Raw genomic sequence first — 10093 nt, 5'->3', positions numbered from 1 at the left:
GCTGTGGAAAGAGGAGTGGATTTTGATACAACCTGTGTGGGGGTAAAGAAGCATTGATGTTCTGTAGAAGGGCATGAACGACTGGAGGAATGTTTTGTTATCATCAAAAGAACAGGAGGATCTCGACCGGACAACCTCCTTCAGAACCAAACAAAAATAAAAGATCTTCTCCCAAAGACTTCTTTTTCATAGTGTCTTGATAAAGACTCAACATAATCAAAATGGAATTTTACCAGTCTGAAATATAACTCTCTAGTGTGCATTCTCACTTATGTGTTTGCTTATTTATTTATTTTGTTGCATTTATATCCTGCCTTTTTTCCTCTTGCAAGGAACCCAAGGCAGCTTACATTATCCTTCTTCTCTCCATTTTATCCTCACAACAGCAACCCTGTGAGGTAGGTTGGGCTGGCACAAAGTTACCCAGTGAGCTTCCATGGCCGAGTGGGGACTAGAACCCGGATCTCCCGACTCCCAGTCCAGCACTCTCACTACTACACCACACTGGCTCTCAACATCAACATCACGGTGTTGATGAAACTGTGCATCTCTCTCTTGTTTTTCTATTCACTCGTTGTTTCATGTTAAGTTAATTGCATATATTGTGTACGTATATGATCATGATCACCTGCACTTTGGCAATCTGACCTCTGGATGGGGGCAGGACAAGGTCTTTCCTTTTCGCAGCCCATGCAAATTTAACTTCTTATAACAGGCTGAAACATAGATTCCTCTGTGCATCAGAGAACAGCCTTGCTACTCAAGAGGATCAGCATCTGTGAAGGCTGGTGGCTCTGATGTCAGAGAGGCAGTGAATCCACTCCGGGTTTCAGACAGAACCAGTCAGAACTCTAAAGGAGTGATCCCAGGTGCGGAATTCCTTGGATAGCCTCCACTGATCAGCATGCAGCACAATCCTGTGGAGGTTTATGGAGAAGTCGCTCCCAATGAATTCAGTGGGCATTACTTCCAGGTAAGGAATAAGTCTTAAGGTCCTTTTCTGTGGCACAGTGCAGGGACTCCCTGCATTTAGCTAACACCAGGTTCCCAAAACTCGATACTCCAAGACATTCTCCACTATGTGCTATTCAGTTTGTAAAGCCTGTGCAACTTCACTGGTGTGATGTACTATTTGCACTGCAGTTTATACTGCATCTCTTGCATTTTGGTACAACTTGTCAGTTTCAGCAAATTGTCCCAAGTTTGTTCCTATAACTATGTTCCTATAAACAGGGATCTATAAATGCAAACCTTGGGGTTCCCCCAAGCCCACTGATGACCTGTCCCTGCATCCTTGCATCATTTTGATTATGAATTCTTCCCTCTTGTTCTGAAGTACATGGGTGAATATGGATCCTTATGTAGCCAAAATGGCAACATCCACACACATAAGAAGGCATCAGCAGGCTTGGTGTTTTCAGAAATACCCCCCCACACACACACACACACACCCCACCGCATGCTCATTGGCCAATAGAATGCTGACTGGCTTTGGGGAGTGTGTGTGGAAAACTGGATTGAGGGGCAGAAATGGGATGGATTATCCTGAGGGAGGGTTTGGCTGACTGACTGGAACACTGAAAAGGAGCCCTCAGTGCTGTAACATATTGTTGCAGGTCCTACTTGTGACATTGTACAACTATATTAGAATGAAAGCATCTTAGCCAAGGCAGGCTCTATTCTGCCTGCCAGGAAGATTTCTCATTCAAAATTAGGGATGTACGAAAGTCACTTACCTTTTAGGAGGGTGACATTCGTGGTGGGGGGGAGGCGCTCCATCCCTTCCCCCGAAATCCTCTCCGGCCGGCTCCGCTCCGCGGAGATTCTGCAGAGCCACCAGCCAGGGCCGCTGGGAGGCCTGCAGGGACGCAAATGGCGGCTGCTGTAGCTGCCGCGATTTGCGTCCCTGTATTTTGCTGTGATAGGCTATGTAAATATTTACGTTGCCTATCACGGCAAAAAAAACCCCAGCAACAGCGAACGCAAATGGTGGCGGCTACGGCAGCCGCCATTTGCATTCCTTTTTTTTTTTTTTTTTTGCCGTTTTAGCCTACGTAAATATTTACATAAGCTATTACGGAAAAAAAAGAAAAGGGGGAACACAAATGGCGGCCACTATGCCATTTGCGTTCCCTTTTTTCTTTTGCCGTAATAGCCTACATAAATATTTACGTAGGCTAAAACAGCAAAAAAAAAAGGGAACGCAAATGGCGGCCGCCGTAGCTGCCACCATTTGCGTTTGCTGTTGTTATTTTTTGCCATGATAGGCTACGTAAATACTTACGTAGCCTATCACAGCCCCTGCAGGGATGCAAATGGTGTCCCTGCATTAACTGTGATAAGCTACATAAGTATTTACGTAGCCTATCACAGCTATAATGAGGAAGCGAATGGTGGCCGCAGAGGCGGCCGCCATTCGCAAACCAGCGCAAACGGCAGCAGGTAGGTGTCCTGTTTCGCGCACCTTTCACGAGGTGGGGGGGCGGGGGTCTTTGTTCTGCCATGGATTGGGGGGGGGGCCGAATGCACTGGCATTTGGCCTCACCGAGATCCGTGGCAGAATTCTCTGACATCCCTATTCAAAATGGCCTTCTTCACCTTTTCTCTCTCTGAGAGAGCAATCCTATGGCCCGCTAGACACTGTCTAGTGGGCCATAGGATATGTTCTTTTCCGGGAACTGACCTTGGAGCCTGCCCTCCGAGGTTGGTTCCCAGAAATCCGACCTCCCCCCTCGTCCATGCTGCCTCGGAGGCAGTGCGGAGAAGCCTCGTCCTCCGTGGTCGGAAGACGAGCGCGGAGCAACTGAAAAGGGGCAGGGCTGGGGGCGTTCCAGGGCGGGGAGAGTGGAGCTTCACATACAACACATCCGAAAAACGGCTGTCTAGTGAAAAAGAGCAAGGCAGGAAAGGCATGGAGGGAACGATCCCCCTGTGCCTCTCTTTGGATAGGTGGTCACCTCTGAGGTCGGAGGTGGCCGCTTATCTACTTAGGATTGCACCCTAAACCTGCTAAGTAATAATGTTTTCCCCTAAATGCTGTGCTCTGAATGTTACATCTTTCTTTTTGCATGTATCCTTTGCGTTATGGCAGCTGTGCTGAATGTTATTGAAGGAACATCAAATTAAGGCAACGTGGGAGTAAACTTGACTTACTTCTGAATAGGCTTCTTTAGGATTTAGACTATTTTTAGGTTATTTCTTTATGTTACCAGGTACAAATGACTCCTGCCTGGCCTGCCCCCTTATGAATCTGGGAAGGTACTTCAGTACCTTGGGCAAGGCCCCCAAAGTCACTGAAGGGATAAAAAACAGGAGGAAGAAAATGTTGTGCGTTCAAAGGGCTTACAAGCTGGCCAATATGTTAGAATGATAAGGAGAATTCATTATTTTGGAGACAAACATATCATTTGTTATTTCTTATAGTTTACTTCCTTAAGCAGCTTACAATCCACAAAATAATTAAATCAGATGCAATAACATATAATATTTTAAAAGTTAAAATACAACCATAGAAAAGAGCCTGAAGTTTCAAAATAAATGATAGGGACGCTAGCAGCTAAGTCCTTCCTAAAATGACCTTTTCATGATCTGGCATCTATTCCTACAAACCTCACAATCAGCAACAGTAAAGGTGCAAATCATAGCAATGCAGAAATTTAAAAATAACAAGTAATTTCCTGGAAATTTTTACATTGTTTTTTCTCAGTGCCAGGCCTGTACAACTTGTGACCCAGGGCTTTTTTACATGAGGCTTTTAACCCACGCCTTTACAAAGGCTTCTGCTTCAGGATTCTTTGCAGGATTAAGATAGGCTCCTTTACATGTTTTTTTTTCCCCCCTGGGGGTTTTTCTTTCTCTGCTTTTGTGTATGTTCCATTACACAACCATTAGGTGGAGATGTGGTATAGAGGAATTCCGCAAATACACCAGGGTTCTATACCGCTATTCAGAAAAACACCAGACTTACCTTGTTAGGGGAAAAAAAGGTCTATAATGGTTGCAAAGCATGGGAGAGACTTTGGAGGATGACGACATCATGTAAACGACCCGCAAACTACTGTGAGTGAGGAATCACAAGTGCTCAATAAAAGCCTCATATCACTCCATCTAATATTGAAGTCAGTGTCCCTGTGCCAACAGGATTTGAGCCCAAATGGGGCCACTGAAAAAGAGGGTGCTATCAGCATGTTTAGGAGTACTCTGAGGTTTCCACAGGAGCAGGAAAAAATTATAACCCTGCCCCCAAGAAAAACAGCTCGATGAGGGCTGAATATGTTTGCTGGCTTCCAGCAGCCCTGGAATGTTGAATGGCAGTTGGAAAAGGAAAATGGAAAAACAGGGAGGTGATTGGGGGAGGGGATGAATTGGCATGCTAGAGCCCCTTTCAGCTTATGGTATCTTGAAGGGGGGCATGGCTGGCTGGTAGCCAGAATGTGAGCACTCTTGTAAGGTGAAGATACCCTCTGACATTTTGTTGCAGATCCTACTTGTAGAATATATTCTTAAGTGGTCTTTCATACATCTTTGTAAGAGCAAGCTTGGTCCAGTAGAGCAAGGTCACAATATAATCTGACAATGAGACTGCAAGTTGGTAATTAAAGTTTGTGGAAATTTCTCCTGACAGTTACCTGGTTCACACATAAGAAGAAGGCACCATAGGTGAATTTCCCCACAGGGCTTCTTGTCACAGCGGTAGTGGCCATTCTGAATATTCAAGCCATGGCAGGGGCATGCTGTAACTTGTTTTTCTGTGTGAACCTGGTGAGAGTAGGTTGTTGGGGTGATTAATAAGCCACCCAGAAACAGGGATGTACGAAAGTCCCTTACCTGTATTGAAATTTGATTCGCGGTGGGGGGGTGGCGCTCCGTCCCTCCCCCCGAAATTCTGGCTGGGGGGGGAGGCGCTCCGTCCCTCCCCCCAAAAATTCTGGCTGGGGGGGGAGGCGCTCTGTCCCTCTACCCCCGAATCCTGGCCGGCCGGGCTGCAAATGGCGGCGGCCATAGCCGCCGCCATTTGCATCCCTGCAGCCAGCCGTGATAGGCTACGTAAATGTTTACGTAGCCTATCACGGCTGAGTGAAAAAAACAAAACTGCGCGTATGCAAATGGCGGCATCCATGGGCGCTGCCATTTGCGTTCCTTATTTGGGCACGTCTAGTCTACGTAAACATTTACGTAGACTACGGCGAAAATAAGGGGAACGCAAATAGCGTAGCGTCTACGCTATTTGCGTTCCCCTTATTTTCGCCGTAGTCTACGTAAATGTTTACGTAGACTAGACATGCCAAAATAAGGAACGCAAATGGCGGCGCCCACGGGAGCCATCATTTGCGTACGCGCGGTTTTTTGTTTTTGTTTTCACTCAGCCGTGATAGGCTACGTAAACATTTACATAGCCTATCACGGTATTTTTTAAAAACCTAGCTGTGATAGGCTACATAAATCTTTACGTAGCCTATCACTTTTTTTGTTGTTGTTGCTTTTTAATGGAAATGGAGGCAGCGGCAGCCGGTCGGAAGACCGGCCGCCGCTGCCGCTGCACTGCCGCCGCACCGCCACCGCAGCCACCACCGCCAGGAGGATTCGCCCAAGGTAAGTCCTGTCCGGGGGGGTGGGGGGGCAGACCGTTTCGCCACCAATTTCGCCAGCGCATTCAGCCTCCCCGAGATTCATGGCGAAATTCTCTGACATCCCTACCCAGAAACCATGGGCTGTTTTAGGGTTGTGGGTGGCTTGTTAACCACCCCAACAACCCACCCTTGCCAGGTTTGCATGTAATGGCAAGCTATGGTGTGCCCCCACCATGGCTCAAATATCTCCAGTGCCAGTGGCCGCCACAACGAGAAGCCCCACAGAGAAACTCACACAGAGTGACTTCTTGTTATGTGTGAACCAGGCCACTGTATGCGTGGGTAGGTGGATGATCTGAAGATAGCATTTTTGTGAGTCTGCACTGTAAACAGGCCTTGAGAGGCAGAGTTTCTGGATATATCACCAGATACAATCATAAGCCATGTATGGCTACCTACCAGATGTTTGATAAATCTCACTAGGAATTTGATAAAAATCGTGGTTTTGCTGCCCACCTATGACTTAAAAAATGGCTGTGTGCGTCAGGCACATGACAGGACACAGAACATGCCTGCTGGGTGGTGTTTGGCTTGATAAATCACAAACTACAGAACGTTATTTGAAAAAACCCTGATCTAACTGTTCCATTGGTACAACCCCTTTTTTCTTTCCAGGGGTTCAAGGCTTTGAGACGCATGCTGTCCATTTCTCTGTGCTGAATTTCTGTTGCTATGACAGCTGTTCACTTTTCGAGAGAGCATTCTGAGTGAAACCCTGATGTTTTATGAGAAGATATCCATCAAACGGATTCGTTGGACATACTCCATGGTAACCAATTGCTCTCCCATCCCAGTTCCCTGGTTATTTCCTCAAATGCAGAGCACATATTAGCCACCTAACCAAACATCCTCCCTCTACTTTTGGCTATTCTACACGGCTTGCATGAGGGAATACCCACCAACCCCTAGACTAGAGCATACAGCTGCCATGCCTCTTTTTTTATTGTTCATAGTTCATTTTTATTTATTTGAAAGGCTTTTGGAGACTTGCATATTCCCTCAAACAGCTGAGCTACTGATGAAGATAATAAACAATAAGAAATGACGACGCGAAAGCGATCTCTGCTTGGAGAAGAATGTAGCCAGATAAACTGCCATATATGCTGGCAGGCACCTACTTTTTCCATTCAGATGTTAAACATAGGAAATGTCTGCGCAAGCTGAGTTTCACACCTTCATAAGAACAAGAACATCTATATAAAAATGAAAATAGCCACAAGTTCTATACATTCATGGGGTTTGAGCCCCCCTTTGTGCCCTTTCAACTGGCACAAAGAATATGAAGTTCTGGCCATTGCACTTATATCCAAATTAACATTCTACAGAAGGCCTTAGCAAGGTTCTCAGCCAAATAAATTTGTTGAAAGATTGATATTGTTTATTAGAAGTTGGAATAATAGTTTTTGGTTTTAAGGGTTAAAAACCCTTACATATTTCTGTTCTATAATGTAATGACAATTTTTCTATTTTTATTGTTTTTTCTTCACTTATCTGTATTTTGTATTAAAGGAAGGAAGGAAGTTCTAATTCAAATAAAATTGGATTGGATCCAGAGATAAATGAGTAGGCTTCTTCTCATGCAGCAGGGCTTTCCTGGGTCTTTTCCCGACTGAACCCCGCCCCCAATCATTCAATGAACCCTCTGGAATGGTGTGTCATGGAGCATGTGCGTGCGCAGCAGGATAGGGAAATTGGGAGAATTCGGCCCTGCAAAACCAGACGTGCTTTTATACTCATGGTTCTCTGGATCCAAGCTACTGTATTTTTCTTGAGTAAAACAAAGCGTACTTATGTGCAAAGATGTAAACATAGAACATCTGGTTTTTCAAAAAAAGAAAAGGGGAAGGACAATTTTCATATGAAGGTTTTCATCTGAGATGACAATTTGAGAAACAAGCAGAAGAAAAACATAGGGAAGAATTACACTCCCTTGCACTTTTGTGAAATTTTTGAGACTCTTTTTGTTTTGTTTTTCACACAGGAGGATTTGAGGAGGAAGACTGTTGTTGCGGGACAGCGGCTTCTTAATCCTGTACCATTGTTCTCCAGAAAACCCTTCTCAGCCACCCCCACCCCTGGCCACTGCTTCTACCTCTGCTGGGGAAATGATACAGGTCCAGGTGAAAAGCAGGTGGAGTGGAGATTATCCACTGAAAAACCTCATGAGGAAAGAAGGAAGGAACTCCCCTGCCACAGAACTGGAGACCCAGTGTCTGCGCTGTATATTTTAGAAGTGTCATCAAAATACATGTAACATGCATGTCCCTCCCTCCCTCCCTCTTGTAGCCACCTGCCTTGCCTTATTGTGTGTGTGTATGGGGGGGCACCTGGAGAAAGGACCTTCAGGTCCAGGTAGCTTAATATGGGACAAGATACTCCTTCACATAACTTGGCTCCAAGCCATTTAGGGCTCCCCTCCCTTAAGGATTTTTTTTGGTAAAGTTTCACCCAAGCATTCTTGTTTCTCAGTGGCCCAATTTCAGCTACAACCCCAGCGGTACTCACCATCTGAGTTTGCTTTAGAAAGAGGATTATTAAAACTCTACGGACCCTCCTTTTTATTTTTTTCCTCTTCAGCGTAAGTAACGAGAAAATTCAGAGACAAATAAAAGTCCAAATACTTCAGCTATGGTCAGCCCACCCTCGCAAAGTGATATATCCATCTTTCTTCCCTTTTAATCATGCAAATTCATATGGTTACAGCTTATAAGATTTGTTCAACAAAGACTAACCAAATGCTATTTGGATTTCATTTTCTGTAATAACTTCCAGAGAATGACATGAAGAAAAATTAATATTGCTTAAGAGAGACTTAACTGGGAGAATCCATTTGAAACTAGTGAGTTTATATAAATACTGGATGGAGGGTATTTCCTTCCATTTTATGTCTTCTTTAGAGGGTGGCCAGTTCTGAACTGCCAAAAAAGAGGAAATGCATCACCAAAACAGAGGACAAAAGAGGGCATCAATTTGCATGAAATGTTGCCTATGCTAATTTATAGGTATAGATGCAGATTTTTAAATAAGTTTTATAATTTAAATAGAAATACAGTACACCTTACCTGTGACCAGGTGACCTGTGTGCCTGCTTGTTCAGTCTGCTGTTCAGGTAGTAACTGTTGACGGGCAACAGTTCTTTATGTATCTTTAAACCAAAATTGGACAGCACAGCCCTTCAAATAGACAGGGCTGGTGTAAGACCTCCCACCGCCTGAAGTGGGAGGGTGTGCTGCCGCCCTCTCTTCTCCCCCCAACCCCACTAACAGTAGATGGGGCTCTCTGGTGCGGCTGCTTGCCATAGGCCTCGTTTCAAGAAGTCCTCAGAGTGAGACAATGGGCAGGGGACATGTGAGATCTGCTGTCCTTCAGGATATGCTGCCTGAGGTGGGGGATTCACCCTGTCTCATGGGAGGGCTGGCCCTGCAAATAGACGATGCTTTCAAACTGACAATCGTCCTCCGGCAGCCCTTCAAATAGAGGACTGTCCTCTGTAAAAGAGGATATATGGCCACTCTATTTCCTTTCTGTTTCTGGGTGGCCAGGGCTATCTTTACTGCTTTAGGAACATCGCTTTCCTGCTGTGTATTCTAATATATGCTAAAGTCAAAAGCCCCTTTCCATCTACTGTAAGGAAAACAAAAAGGGCAGAATAGAACTTGTGGAAGCATGTGTATGCATTTATTGGTTACATTTCTATCCCGCCTCTTCCTCCAAGGAGCCAAAGGTGATGAAGATTATCCTTCTCCTCCAGTCTGCATTGTGCAAAGAGGAAGGTCTAGATGAGCATATGAGAGGTGCAGACAAACCTGCCATACCCTGTAGTGCCCTGGCACATTGCCTGTGCACAGTTTTGTGTGTTTTGTGTTGAGGTGGTGCAGGTACGTAAACAATGCTCTGTGGATCCCATAGAGCACTGATCCCAAATCCGTTTTGGCTGTGCACCAGCAGGAGCCCTGAATTGTCTTTACTACAGTGAAATAGTAAAGACAATACAGTGTAGTGTAGTGGTGAGAGTGACGGACTGGGAGCCGGGAGATCCGGGTTCTAGTCCCCACTCGGCCATGGAAGCTCACTGGGTGACTTTGGGCCAGTCACAGACTCTCAGCCCAACCTACCTCACAGGGTTGTTGTTGTGAGGATACAACGGTGAGGAGGAGGATAATGTAAGCCGCCTTGAGTTCCTTGCGAGAGGGAGAAAGGCGGGGTATAAATGCAATAAATAAATAAATAAATAAATGAAGTGAGGCCTCTCAAGCAACACACTTTACTAGTGGTTCTCATATAAAATTACATGAGTAACATGTCAGTTTTGAAAAAAACATACATATATAAGCTGCAGCACCATCCTTCACAAAAACACACAAGCAATTAGCAGGGAAGGATCACAGCGCTACCCAATTACATTTGGAAGGAAAAAAGCTGTGATTTGTACATGCATGAGTCCTATGGGTTGTATCCAATGT

General features: G+C 45.2%; 1 long non-coding RNA gene across 1 annotated transcript; it reads left to right on the top strand.

The window, feature by feature from the left end:
• The first annotated feature begins 737 nt into the window (after positions 1–737).
• Positions 738–9891, top strand: LOC146340178 (uncharacterized). The gene is made up of 3 exons (XR_014784578.1): positions 738–973; positions 6246–6399; positions 7612–9891. It is a non-coding gene; the product is annotated as an uncharacterized LOC146340178 (long non-coding RNA).
• Positions 9892–10093: the final 202 nt, after the last annotated feature.

This window comes from Heloderma suspectum, chromosome 7, assembly GCF_057233095.1.
Source record: "Heloderma suspectum isolate Gila_16-S chromosome 7, 16-S_ref, whole genome shotgun sequence".
NCBI lineage: Eukaryota > Metazoa > Chordata > Lepidosauria > Squamata > Helodermatidae > Heloderma > Heloderma suspectum.
This window is presented reverse-complemented; position numbering and strand designations above follow the sequence as displayed.